The sequence below is a fragment of the Nycticebus coucang genome, chromosome 6 (assembly GCF_027406575.1).
Source record: "Nycticebus coucang isolate mNycCou1 chromosome 6, mNycCou1.pri, whole genome shotgun sequence".
NCBI lineage: Eukaryota > Metazoa > Chordata > Mammalia > Primates > Lorisidae > Nycticebus > Nycticebus coucang.
This window is the reverse complement of record NC_069785.1, coordinates 106,298,914-106,313,779: the sequence shown is the minus strand read 5'-3', so window position 1 is coordinate 106,313,779 and position 14,866 is coordinate 106,298,914. Positions and strand designations below refer to the sequence as shown.

The 14,866-nt window shown below is 46.1% G+C and overlaps 1 pseudogene across 1 annotated transcript; it reads left to right on the top strand.

Moving 5' to 3' along the window:
- The first annotated feature begins 3,221 nt into the window (after positions 1–3,221).
- On the top strand, positions 3,222–5,124 carry LOC128588828 (60S ribosomal protein L38-like; annotated as a pseudogene). The gene is made up of 2 exons (XR_008380813.1): positions 3,222–3,230; positions 4,846–5,124. The product of XR_008380813.1 is annotated as a 60S ribosomal protein L38-like (transcript).
- The last annotated feature ends 9,742 nt before the right edge of the window (positions 5,125–14,866 follow it).

Below are 14,866 nucleotides of genomic sequence, written 5' to 3'. Positions count from 1 at the left end.
CCACCAAACATTTAAAGGGGTACTAGTACCTATATTTCTGAACATAATAGAAAATGACGGAATACTACCCAACACATTCTATGAAGCAAAAATCACATTGATCCCCAAACCTGGAAAAGACCTAAGAAGAAAACAAAATTATAGACCAATATCACTAAGAAATACTGATGCAAAAATATATTCAACAAAATTCTAGGAAAAAGAATCCAGCAACACATCATACAAATTATACAGCATTACAAAGTGAGTTTTATCCCAGGGTATCAATCCTGGTTCAATATACATAAATCTATAAATACAATTAATCACATAAACCAAATAAAAAACAAAGACCTGATGATTCTCTCAATTGATGCACAAAAAGGTTTTGACAATATCCAGCATGCTTTGATGATCAGGACACTTAAAAAAATGGGTATAGAAGGGACAGTTCTTAAAGTGATAGAGGCCATCTACAGCAAAACCATAGCCAATATTGTATTGAATGCAGTTAAATTGAAATCATTTCCACTAAGTTCAGGAACCAAGCAAGGTTGCCCATTGTCTATATTGCTTTTCCCCATTGTAATTCAAGTCTTAGCCATCACAATTAATGACAAAAAGCTGATCTATGGTATCCATATGGGGTCAGAGGAGATCAACCATTCGCTCTTCACAGATGACATGAATGTATATCTGGAAAACACCAGGGATTCTACTACAAAACTCTTAGAAGTGATCAAAAATACAGCAGCATCTCAGGTTACAAAATTAACACTCATAAATCTGTAGCCTTTATATACACCAACAATAGTCAAGCTGAAAAAACAGTCAAGGACGCTACACATTTCACAGTAGTGCCAAAGAAGACAAAATATTTGGGAGTTTACCGAACAAAGGACATGAAAGAACTCTGTAAAGAGAATTATGAAACTCTAAGAAATGAAATAGCTGAAAAAGATGTTGGTCATCACAGACAAAGAGTAGGTGGAGAAACTGAAGCAGTCTCTGCCCCCTGGTTTGGCAGTGAAGTAGCTGAAATGAACCAGACATGCTGATTTGAATTGTATTAAATTTTAAAAATTAAAAAAAAACAGATAATAAGTAAATAAAGAATGAAAGTAAACAAAAAAACAAATAAATAAAAGGGTGGAAGGAAGGAGAAGAATGAATGCATGAATCAATAAATAAAGAAATAAATAAGTGCGGGGGGCCCAAAAAGAAAGCACTAGGTTACTTATTGGCGAGCACACAGTCCGCGAGCGCCCTCTAGCTGCAAGATCCCCTGTAGAATATCGAAAAATTTTCAAAGTACCGACAGAGACAACTGGTCGACCCGCAGACGCTCCGACAGAGCGCCAACACGCACCCCAGAGCTCTGGTCGACACGAGGGGCTCTCTCGCGGGAGAGCCACGACACCCTGGTGGCCCAGACGCCCATCCGTCCTGCGACATCCGTCCTCCATCCTCCGTCCTCCGTCCTCCCTCCACTCTCGGTTCAGAGCAGGGGACTGGGAACAGGGGACGAGGACAGAAAAAAAACTAAGTTCAATGCCCTGGGGAATGATGCTCCCTCCTGGTCGTAGACCGCACGGGAGGCAGGAGAGAAAGAGGGCCAGGCATGGCCGGACACCGCTGAGCCCACGGAACCCTGTGGCCCAGTAGGCAAACGCACTTGGCTCCCCGCCCCCACCCGGGGCTGGGCCGCGGAGGCAATGACCACGCCCAGCCCCTGGTCACAGCTCCGACCGACAACGCCGCCATGCCACCCGCGTGCACGCGCTTCCCGCGGACTGCCGGCAGGAGCGCCAAGGGTCTTTGGCAGACCTGACCAAGGGCCTCCCATCAGCAGCGGCTCGCCCAGACAAACCCTTGTTTCGAGGGCTGACTTTCAATAGATCACAGCGAGGAAGCTGCTCTGCTACGTACAAAACCCCACCACAGAAGCAGGTCATCTACGAATGGTTTAGCACCAGGTTCCCCATGAACGTGCTTTGTGTGATGGGCGAGGGGGCAGCCGCCTTTCCGGCTGCGCCCCTTTTAACAGGACGAAGGCCACTCCGCACAGGACCCTGGTCAGTGATGCGCGCTTTTGGGAAGCGCGCGCGAGGGCCCGCCGGCGGGGATGCCCGGGGATCCGCTATCTGAGGCCAACCGAGGGTTCTGCGGCGCTGCCAAATCGTTCCGCTTGGGCGGGATTCTGACTTAGAGGCGTTCAGTCATAATCCCACAGATGGTAGCTTCGCCCCATTGGCTCCTCAGCCAAGCACATACACCAAATGTCTGAACCTGCGGTTCCTCTTGTACTGAGCAGGATTACCATGGCAACCACACATCATCTGTAGGGTAAAACTAACATGTCTCACGACGGTCTAAACCCAGCTCACATTCCCTATTAGTGGGTGAACAATCCAACACTTGGCAAATTCTGCTCCACAATGATAGGCAGAGCCAACATCTAAGGATCAAAAAGCGACCTCACTATGAACGCTTGGCCTCCGCAAGCCAGTTATCCCTATGGTAACTTTTCTGACACCTCCTGCTTAAAACTCAAAAGGTAAGAATGATCATGAGGCCCCACATTCACGGTCTGTATTCGTACTGCAAATCAAGATCAAGTGAGCTTTTCCCCTTCTGCTCCAAGGGAGGTTTCTGTCCTCCCTGAGCTCGCCATAGGACAACTGCATTACCGTTTGACAGGTGTACTGCCCAAGTCAAACTCCCCACCTGGTACTGTCCCCAAAGCGGGTCGTGCCCGGCTGGCACGCGGCCGGGCACTTGGCACCAGAAGCAAGTACCCCTCAGGGCTCACCACCACCCCCACCTCACCAGGTCAGTGAAAAAATGATAAGAGTAGTGGTATTTCACTGGTGACCCGCAAGGTCGGCGGACCCCGCCACGCCCCCTTGTGGGAAATGGGGGGGTCCTCCCACTTATTCTACACCTCTCATGTCTCTTCACCATGCCAGACGAGAGTCAAGCTCAACAGGGTCTTCTTTCTCCGCTGATTCCACCAAGCCCGTTCCCTTGGGTGTGGTTTCCCTGGATAATAGGTAGGGACAGCAGGAAACTCATTCATCTATTCATGCACGTCACTAATTAGATGACGAGGCATTTGGCTACCTTAAGATAGTAATAGTTACTCCCGCCATTTACCCGAACTTCATTGAATTTCTTCACTTTGACATTCAGAGCACTGGGCAGAAATCACATCGCGTCAACACCCGCCACGGGCCTTCGCAATGTGTTGCGTGACCAGAGACGCGAATGAACAGCAGCTTTTCCCGTGGGTGTAAACTCGCTCCTGTAATTGTTAGGTCAAGAAACAGACTATACACCGTGGGATGGCATATAGCAAAATTCTTTATTCCGAGTTTTAGTTTAATACTCTTGTAGTCACGTACACACCTAATCTATTAGCTATTAGTTCCATCATCTTATCTTCTTTTTTACATATCTGTAATTTAACTTGAAAAGAAATATTTATCATATCAATGCAACCACTTGTGTAGTAAATCTCTTCCTCTAAACAGTGACTAGTTTCTGAGCAGGTCACAAAGACAAAAGTAGCCATAGGGAAACAGAGTTAATAGAATATCTTCAAGCATTCACTCAGTTTACTCAGTATGAAGTAATGACTGTGTCCTTCCCTCAGGGCAGAGTACCTATAGACCTCTGACAATATGTTGTTAACATATGTCAACCCTCTGGCCCATATCTCTGAGGAAGGTTGGCATGCCCTTAGATCTCAGGCTTCACGGGGTGTACTGCTTCAGAGAAAAGGCCTAAGGAATTTACAATTCCAAAAAAGCCAAACTGTGTGAGTAACCCAGGGGGGTCCAGGTCTCTTTAAGTCTCTGAAAGACAAGCAAGTCATTTTAAACACACACTGAATTACTTTGTGTGCTTGATGTAGGATAAGTTTATTTCTAAATATTATCCTACAGAAATGCTTTATTTTTAATTAAACAGTCGGATTCCCCTGGTCCGCAAAAGTTATAAGTCGGCTGCTAGGCGCCGGGCAAGGCGAGGTGCCACGCAGAAACCATGGCCCCAGGGGCTGACCCAACAGGGGGGACAAATGCGCATGGAAACTGGGGGATGGGGTTGGGGGGAAAGCAAAAAAAAAAAAGAAAGGAAAGAAGGAAAGGGAAAGGAAAAAAGAAAGGAAGGAAGAAAGAGAGAGAGAGAAAGAAAGAAGGAAAGAAAGAGCATACATACCCCAGTGCAAAGTTGACTAGCAAATTGTCCTTCCGTCCATCATGGAAAAAGAAAAAGTGTTTTGCATATATATATAAAATGAAATGAAGGACTGAATGAATAAAAAATAAAGAAACAGGCTCAGCACCTGGGATTAAAGCAGCCAAGGAGCGAGGTGCGTGCGTGCGCGCGCACACACACACACCTCCCTGAGCCAAGACTCTGTCTCAGAATAAATAAATATATAAATACAAGGATGGAAGGAAGGGAGGAAGGAAAAATAAGGCGGGTGGGGGGAGAACCTGAGCTGAGCTATTACTGCCCCCTGTAGTGGCGTGGGGTGGGCCGAGGCGTGTCCACTACACATGGGTGCCCTCCAGCAACAAGATACCTCCCAACGGACCAAAAAAATCTTTCGGTGTCCCGGCACAGACATCTGGTCAACCCGCAAAGGGCACGACCAGGCCCCAAAGCCCGCCTCGGACTTCTGGTCGACCCGAGGAATGGACCAACGGACAGACATACAGACACACAGACAGTTGGACGGACAGATGGACGGAGACACACACACACACCACACACACAAACAAACACACCCCTACCTGAGCCGAGGCTCTGTCTCAAAGAAAATAAGTAAAAAGCCTTTTCTTGCTGCTTGTTGTGAAGGTCCGTGCCTTCCCCGCACACCTCGTCACCATCCCTCGGAAAATTGAGGAAATCAAGGACTTTCTGCCCACAGCCAGGTGAAAAGATGCCAAGTCTGTCAAGATCAAGAAAAATACGGATAACGTGAAGTTTAAAGTTCGATGCAGCAGATACCTGTATACCTTGGTCATCACAGACAAAGAGAAGGCGGAGAAACTGAAGCAGTCCCTGCCCCCTGGTTTGGCAGTGAAGGAGCTGAAAAGACGGAGACATGCTGACTTGAATTGTATTAAATTTTAGAAATTAAAAAATATATATATGACAAGTAAATAAAAAATGAAAATAAACAAAAAATAAATAAATGAACAAAAGGGTGGAAGGAGAAGAATGAATGAACAAAGAAATAAATAAAAAAGTGGGGGGGACAAAAAGAAACCACGAGGTGAGCTATTTGCGAGCGCAGGGTACACAAGCACCCTCTGGCGGCAGGATACCCACCAGCAGATCAAAAAAAATTTTTTTTTTTTTTTTAGAGACAGAGTTTCACTTTATTGCCCAGTGCCGTGGCATCACACAGCTCACAGCAACCTCCAACTCTTGGGCTTAGGCCAGATCGAAAAATTTTAAAAGTCCCGACAGAGATAACTGGTCGAACCGCAGATGCTCCAATGGAGCGCAAACACCCGCCCCGGACCTCTGGTCGGCCAAAGGGCTCTCACGTGAGACAGCCACACCACCCCCATGGCCTGGACGCCCGTCGATCCTCCGTCCGCCGTTCTCCGTCCTCTATCCTCCCTCCATTCTAAGTTCAAAGTGAGGAACAAGGGACGGATGATGGGGACGGATCACCCTGTCAGGATTACTCCCTGGATATACAAAAACAGAGAGCCAAATGAGAACTTGGATCACTCTGGCAGCATTACTCCCAGGATGGACAAAACTGGAAAACAAAGTGAAGACTCGGATCACCCTGGAAAGGATTACTCCCTCATTTAAACTAGCAGAAAGGTGAGGACTCTGATCACCCTGGTAGTATTACTCCCTGGATTTACACTAGCAGGAAGATGAGGTGAGGACGTGGATCACTCTGACAGGATTACTCCCTGGATTTACACTAGCAGAAAGGTGAGGTGAGGAATCAGATCACCCTGTCAGGATGTCTCCCTGGATTTACCATAACAGAAAGGTGAGGTGAGGACTCGGATCACGCTGTGGGATTACTCCCTGAATATACAAAAGCAGAGAGCAATGGGATGACTCAGATCACCCTGGGAGAATTACACCCAGGATTTACAAAACCAGAAAGCAAAGTGAGGACTTCGATCACCCCATGAGGATTTCTCCCTGGATATACAATAGCAGAGAGAGAAGTCAGGACTAGGATCACCCTGGCAGAAATTCTCCCAAGATTTAGAAAAGCAGAAAGCAAAGTGAGGACTTGGATTACCCTGCAGAGGATTTTTTCCTGGATTTAAACCAGCAGAAAGGTGAGGACTTGGATCACCCAGGCCAGACTACACCCTGGATTTACACTACCAAAATTTGAGGTAAGGACTCAGATTACCATGTAAGAATTTTTCCCTGGATTTACACTAGCAGAAAGGTGAGGTGAGGACTCGGATCACCCAAGCACGATTACTCCCAGGATTTACAAAACCAGAAAGTGAAGTGAGGACTCGGATCACCATGTGAGGATTACTCCCTGGATATACAAATGCAGAAAGTGAAGAGAGAACTCGGATCACGCTGGAGAGGATTACTCCCTGGATTTAAACTAGCAGAAAGGTGAGGACTCGGTTCACCCTGGCAGCATTATTCCCTGGATTTACACTAGCAGAAAGGTGAGGTCAGGACTCGGATCACCCTGGCAGGATTACTCCCTGGATTTACAAAAGCAGAAAGCATAGAGAGCACTCGGATCACCCTGGAGAGGATTACTCCCTGGATTTACAATTGCAGAAAGCGAAGTGAGGACTGGGATCACCCTGAGAGGATTACGTGCTTGACGTACACTAGCAGAAAGTTGAGGTGAGGACTTGGATCATTATGGGGAGGATAACTTCCTGTATTTACACTAGCAGAAATGCGTGGTGAGCGCTTGAATCACCCTTGGCAGGATTACTCGCTGCCTGTACCCTAACAGAAAGACACAGTGAGGCCTCTGATCTTCCTAAAGTGGATCACTCACTGGATGTACAGTAGCAGTAAGATGAGGTGATGACTGTAGCAGTAAGAGAAGGGGAAGAGTGCTAGCTGGATAAACACTCTCTGAAAGGAATGTTGAAGACGCGGGTGCTCTGGGAATACAGTCCAGGATGGATGCACACAGTCAGAAATAGGATGTTAGGATTCGATTGCAAAGTGTACTGCCCGTTATATGCTTGAGTAGAAGAGCAAAATTCTACTGTCACTGAAGTCGTACACTTGGAGCCAATGCAGTTGGGACACAGGCTTCGGAGTACTTGTGCATTGACGTTCCCTCATCACGAGTGTTGAGTTACATGTACGAACTATTCAATTATTCCCTCGTAGAGTTTGCACTGTGGAAACCCTGTTCTGTGATGCAAGTTGCTGTGGAAAATGGAAAAAGTCTTTCCTGGGTACCACCATAAGCGTTCTTGAGTAGAAGACACTTTTTCCCTCCGAGAAGCATGCTGCATCTTATATGCTGGAGCGGGGCTAAACTCCTTTTCTCACGGACATCAGGCACGTAGTGACGTAGCTGTTGGCACATTAACATAAATGGGTCAGGGATGCACATGTATTAATGTTGCCTCAGCAGGAATGGTCAAAGAGTAATATGCGCGATCAGTACCAGTATTCTTTGGAATAGATTGCACTTTGAAACACGCTGACCTGCTTACAAAGAAAGTGCCTATGAACCGTCTGGGCAGCAAGGTATTGTGAAATTTTTAAAAAGGCATTCATGGGTAGCTCTGAATAGTATGACCTAAGAGAAGAAACTGCTTTTCTCTACCAGTAGGATACTGAGGTGTATATGCTGGAGTAGTGGCACTCTGCTTATCTCACTGACACCATGCACACGGTTGAATAGCCACTGGCTAACTTTGTCCTCAACTGTCCCTTCACCTAGTATGCAACACAGGACTCTTGTCTTCGACTTCCTGAGTCCTCAACACTCCTTCGAACTAATCTGCAACCAGTTTTTCACCTCGAACCCGTGTCCTCATGACTCAAAACGGCCAGTGTGCATGAGCACCTGAGTTCTCACCTTGCTTTCGGGCAGTGTTCAATCACATGACATGCCCCTGTGAGAGGACCCAACTCCTCACCTAAGCTTTCAAGTAGTGCCCATATAGACCGCACTCCTCTCTGAACACACCTGAGTGTGCATTTCTCTTTTCTGCCAGCTTGAAAGAGACAACACTCCTTCCATACAGAACCTGAGGTCTAACCTGTCCGGTGAAAGGAGTGCTGTCTGGCTGCACATAGAACAAAGGTGGGCGAGGACTGAGGATTACTCCCTGGATATACAAAAGCAGACAGGGAAGTGAGGACTCGTATCACCCTGGGAAGATAACTCCCAGGATTTACAAAAGCAGAAAGTGAAGTGAGGACGCAGATCACCTGGAGAGGATTACTCCCTGGATTTAAACTAGCAAAAATGTGAGGACTTGGATCACTCTGGGAGGATTTCTCCCTGGATTTACACTAGCAGAATGGTGATGTGAGGACTCGGATCACCCTGGCTGGATTACTCCCAAGACTTACAAATGCAGAAAGTGAAGTGAAGACTCGGATCATTCTGTGGAGGATTACTCCATGGTTTTAAACTAGCAGAAAGGTGAGGACACAGATCACCCTGGCAGGATTACTCCCTAGATTTACAAAATCAGAAAGCATAGAGAGGACTTGGATCACCCTAGCAGGATCATCCCCTGGATATACAAAAACAGAAAGGTGAGTTGAGGACTCCGATCACACTGTGAGGGTTACTCCCTGTATATACAAAAGCAGAGAGCGAAGTGAGGACTCGGATCACGATGTCAGGATTACTCCCAAGATTTAAAAAGGTAGAAAGGGTGGTGAGGACTTGGATCACCCTGGAGTGGATTATTCCCTGGATTTAAACAAGCATAAAGGTGAGGACTCGGATCACTCTGGCAGGATGACTCCCTGTATTTACACTAGCAGAAAGCTTAGAGAGGAATCAGATCACCCTGGAGAGGATTATTCCCTGGATTTAAACTAGCAGAAAAGTGAGGACTCGGATCACCCTGGCTGGATTAATCCCTGGATTGACACTAGCAGAAAGCGTACAGAGGACTCAGATCACATTGTGAGGATTTTTACCTTGATTTACAATATGAGAAAGGTAAGGTGAGGACTTGGATCACCCTGGCAGGATTACTCCCTGGATTTACACTAGCAAAAAGAATACAGAAGACTCGGATCACCCTGGAGAGGATTACTCAATGGAATTAAACTAGCAGAAAGTTGAGGACCTGGATCACCCTGACAAAATTACTCCCTGGATTTATACTAGCAGAAAGGTGAGGTGAGGTCTCAGATCAGCCTAGAGACAATTACTCCCTGGATTTAAACTAGCAGAAAGGTGAGGTAAGGACTTGGATCACCCTGTGAGAATTACTCCCTGGATATACAAAAGCAGAGAGCAAAGTGAGGACTCCGATCACCCTGACAAGATTACTGTTATGATTTACAAAAGCAGAAAGCGAAGTAAGGACTCGGATCACCCTGGAGAGGATTATTCCCTGGATTTACAATTGCAGAATGCGAAATGAGGACTGGGATCACCCTGCAGAGGGTTACTCGCTGGCTTTACCCTAGCAGAAAGACACGGTGAGGCCTCTGATCTTCCTAAAGTGGATAACTCACTGGATGTACAGTAGCAGTAAGACGAGGTGATGACTGTAGCAGTAAGACAAGGGAAGAGTGCTAGCTGGATTCCAAAAGGAATTTTGAAGACGCAGGTGCTCTGGGAAAAGAGTCCAATATGGATGCACACAGTCAGAACTAGAATGTTAGGACTCGCTTGCGAAGTGTACTGCTGGTTATATGCTTGAGTAGGGGAGCCAAATTCTGCTATCACTGAAGTCGTGCACTTGGAGGCAATGCAGTTGGGACATAGGCTTCGGAGCTCATGTGCATTGATGTTCCCTCAGCAGCACTGTTGTGTTACACGTAAGAACTACACAAGTATTCCCTGGTAGAGTTTGCACTTGGAAGCCATTTTCTGTGATACAAGGTGCTGAAGAAGTTCGGAAAAGTCTTTCCCTGGTACCTCCATAAGCGTTCTTGAGTGGAAGAAATTTTTTCCTCCGAGAATCATGCTGCAGCTTATGTGCTGGAGCGGGGCTAAACTTGTGTTCTCACTGACCTCAGGCACATAGTGCCGTGGTTGTTGGCACATTAACCTAAATTTGTCGGGGATGCACATGTATTAATTTTGCCTCAGCAGGAATTGTCAGAGAGTAATGTGTGCCATTAGTACAAGAATTCTTTGAAGTAGATTGCACTTGGAAACACGCTGATGTGTTTATAAAGAAAGTGCCTATGAACCGTCTGGGCAGCAAAGTATTGTGAAGCTTTCTAAGGCATTCATGGGTAGCTCTAATTAGCATGACCTAAGAGAAGAAACTGTTTTTCTCTGCCAGTAGGTTACTGCCGGGTATAAGCTGGAGTAGTGGCTCTCTCCTTATCTCACTTACACCATGCACACTGTTAAATGGCCATTGGCTAACTTTGTCCTCACCTTGCTTTCACCTCGTATGCAAAACAGGACAACTGTCTTTCACTTCCTGAGTCCTCAAATCTCCTTCGACGTAATCAGCAAGCAGCCACTTTTTCACCTCACACCCGAGTCCTCATGACTCATTTCTACTACTGTGCACGCAGACAACAATCCTTTCACAGAGCACCTGAGTTCTCAGCTTCCTTTTGGGCAGTGTTCAATCACATGACATGCCTCTGTGAGAGCACCCGTCTCCTCACCTAAGCTTTCAAGTAGTGCCCATACAGACAGCACTCCTCTCTGAACACACCTGAGTCTGCATTTCTCCTTTCTGCCTGCTTGATAGAAACAACACTCCTTCAATAGAGAACCCAAGGTCTAACATGTCCTGTGAAAGGAGTGCTGTCTGGCTGCACATAGCACAAAAGTGGGTGAGGACTGGGATCAGACTGCAGAGGTTTACTCGCTGAAAGTACACCAGCATTAAGGTTAGGCGAGGACACGGATCGCCCTGGCAGCATTACTCCCTAAATTCACACTAGCAGCAAGGTTAGGTGAGGACTCGGATCACCCTGGCTGGAATACTCTATGTATTTACACTAGCAGAATGTTAAGGTGAGGACTCGGATCACCCTGCGAGGATTACTCCCTAGATATACAAAATCAGACAGGAAAGTGAGGACTCGGATCACCCTGGCAAGATTATTCCCAGGATTTACAAAAGGAGAAAGCAAAGTGACAGCTCGGATCACCCTGGAGAAGATTACTTCCTGGATTTAAACTAGTAAAAATGTTAGGACTCGTATCACCCTGGCAGGATTACTCCCTGGATTTACACAAGCAGAAAGGTGAGGAGAGGACTTGGATCACCCTGGCAGGATTTCTCCCTGGATTTACAAAAAGCGAAAGTTAAGGTGAGGCCTCGGTTCAACCTGTGAGGATTACTTCCTCGATATGCAAAAGCAGAGAGCAAAGTGAGGACTCGGATCACTATGGCAGGATTACTCCCAAGATTTACAAAAGCAGAAAGCAAAGAGAGGACTCGTATCACCCTGGAGATGATTAATCTCTCGATTTAAACTAACAGAAAGGAGAGGACTCAGAACACACAGGTAGGATTACTCCCTGGATTTACACTAGCAGAACGGTGAGGTGAGGACTCGGATCACCCTGGCAGGATAAACCACTGGATTTACACTATCAGAATGGTTAGGTGAGCACTCAGATCAATCTGACAGGATTACTCTCTGGATTTAAAAAAAAATAAAGTTGAGGTGAAGATTCGGATGACCCTGTGAGCATTACTTTCTGAATATACAAAAGCAGAGAGCGAAGTGAGGACTCGGATCATCCTGGCAAGATTACTCTTAAGATTGACAAAGCAGAAAGTGAAGAAAGGACTCAGGTCACCCTGGCAGGATTACTCCCTCGATTTATACTAGCAGAATGGTGAGGTGAGGGCTCGGATCACCCTGAAAGGATTACTCCCTGGATTTACAAAAACAGAAAGTTGCGGTGAGGACTCGGATCACCCTGTGAGGATTACTCCCTGTATATACAAAAGCAGAGAGTGAAGTGAGGACTCGGGTCACCATGCCTGGATTACTCCCAAGATTTAGAAAAGCAGAAAGCATAGTGAGAACGCGGAACACCCTGGAGAGGATTGCTCCCTGGATTTAAACAAGCATAAAGATGAGGACTCGGATCACCCTGGCTGGATTACTCCCAAGACTTACAAATGCAGAAAGTGAAGTGAAGACTCGGATCATTCTGTGGAGGAATACTCCATGGATTCACAAAATCAGAAAGCATAGAGAGGACTTGGATCACCCTAGCAGGATTACCCCCTGGATATACAAAAACAGAAAGGTGAGTTGAGGACTCAGATCACACTGTTAGGATTACTCCCTGGATATACAAAAGCAGAGAGCGAAGTGAGGACTCGGATGATGAAGTCAGGATTACTCCCAAGATTTACACTAGCAGAAAGCGTAGAGAGGAATCGGATTAACCTGGAGAGGATTACGCAATGGATTTAAACTAGCATAAAGGTGAGGACTCGGATCACCCTGGCAGGATTACTCCCTGGATTTACACTAGCAGAAAGCTTAGAGAGGACTCAGATCACCCGAGAGAGGATTAATCAATGAATTTAAACTAGCATAAAGGTGAGGACTCGGATCACCCTGGGAGGATTATCCCTTGGATTTATACTAGCAGAAAGGTGAGGTGAGGACTCGGATCACCCTAGATGGGGTTACTCCCTGGATTTAAACTAGGAGAAAGGTGATGACTCGGATCACCATGGCGGGATTGCTCCCTGGATTTGGAAAAAAAGAAAGGTGAGGTGTGCTCTTGGATCAACCTGTGAGGATTACTGCATGGATATACAAAAGCAGAGAGCGAAGTGAGGACTCAGATCACCCTGGCAAGATTACTCTTAAGATTTACAAGGTCAGAAAGTGAATGAAAGAGGCGGAGCAAGATGGCAGCCGAGTAACAGCTTCCTTGCATCTGGGCACCGTGAGTCTGGGGAGATAGGACTCCAGGCATTTCTGGCTGGTGGGAACTGCCTAGCATCACTCCTATGAGGATATAGGGAGTCAGCGAGAGACTTCTGGACCCCAAGAGGAGGACTAAAACAGTGGAAAACAGGCAAGTGGTCGCGTGTGTTCAATCCGTCTAAACCCGCCCACAACTGTAAGTTCAGTAGCACCGAGACTGCAAACCAGAAAGGCCTTACCTGTGAACTGTTTTGATGTCCTTGGACTTGGCACTGAGCTGAACTGCCCTGGGGAAGGCCTGAGCGGGAGTGCGGAGAACTTTGGCCGTTGTCTAGGGCCCCAGTCTGAGCCGCTGAGCCAGACGGAGCTAATAGTGTTTGGCGGTGGGTCACATGGAACCATTGCCAGTGATCTGCCCCGGCAAGCCCCGCCCTCAGGGTCGCAGAGCTAGAAACGGGTGGGAGCTTGTAACCCAGCAACCAAGTACCCTAAGGGTGGGGTCTGAGCCGCCTTGCAGCCCTAACCCTCAGGGGCAGAGTGAGACTGGTTTTGGTACACTGGGTAAGTGGATAGCCACTTCAGCAGTGATTCCAGCGAGAAAGCTGGGAAAGCTTCTGCTCAGCAAGTTTACAAGTTCAAAGTGCCTATTAAGTGGGCTGAAGAGATTTAGGGTGTCTACCTGCTGGGGTTTGAGAAATCAGCAGCCTCCAGTCGTATCAGAACTGTGACTAACATCTCATACCCCAGAAGACCACGTGTTGCCCAGACAATATTCAATAACATATACAAACTGCTTTGTTTTGGGTTGTGTATTTTTTTCTTTTTTTTTTTTTGGTTTGGTTGGGTTTTTTTTGTTTGTTTTGTTTATTGTGACGTTGTTGATGTTCTTTTGTTTTTTAATTTCAATCTTTTCCATACAGATCCCTTTTTCTTTCTCAATTTTTCTAGTTTAATTATAATTTCCCATTGCTGCCTTTTTTAATAACTACAACTTCATTTTTGCTAGTGTTTCTACCCCTATCATTTGGTTTTTCACACAATTGTATCCCCGTAAAGTTTTCTGTTTGCTTGTTTTGGTTTGATTTATAGCATTTTTGTCTTTCCTCTCTATTTGGTGGAGGCGGGGTATGTGTCTGATCAGGTTAGCAAAGAGCTGCTGACCTCAAGGGAACCACCCAACTGGGCACCCCCAGAAGGTGGGGTTTTTAAAGGTTGTGTCAAAGTACCCTACTGTACACCTATATTGCCCTGTCTCCCTCTTTCTGTACCTCTCTTCTTTTTGTCAATATTCCTTATACCCACCCCCTCTCCTTTCTCTATCCTTCTTTTTTTTTCTTATCACTCAGTTCTCCTTTCTTTCATCCCTTTTTTGCTCCTCAACATTCTCACCCTTCTGGTCCTGTAACCCTTAGTCCACAGGCACAAGAACTTAAAGAGCAAGAGGAAGTGAAAGGAAAATTAGGGCAAGGAAACAGATAAAAGAAATCACTCATGAGGAAGAATCAGGAGAAAAATCCAGGAAATATGAAGAACCAGTCCAGAACAACCCCGCCAAGGGACCATGAGGTAGCTACTGCAGAGGATTCCACCTATACAGAAATGTTAGGAATGACAGAAAGGGAATTTAGAATACACATGTTGAAAACAATGAAACAAATGATGGAAACAATGAAGGAAAATGCTAATAAAGTGGAAAATAACCAAAAGGAAATCCAAAAACAGAATCAAATCAGAGATGAACGATATGAAGAATATAAAAAGGATATAGCAGAGCTGAAGGAAATGAAACAGTCAATCAGGGAACTTAAAGATGCAATGGAAA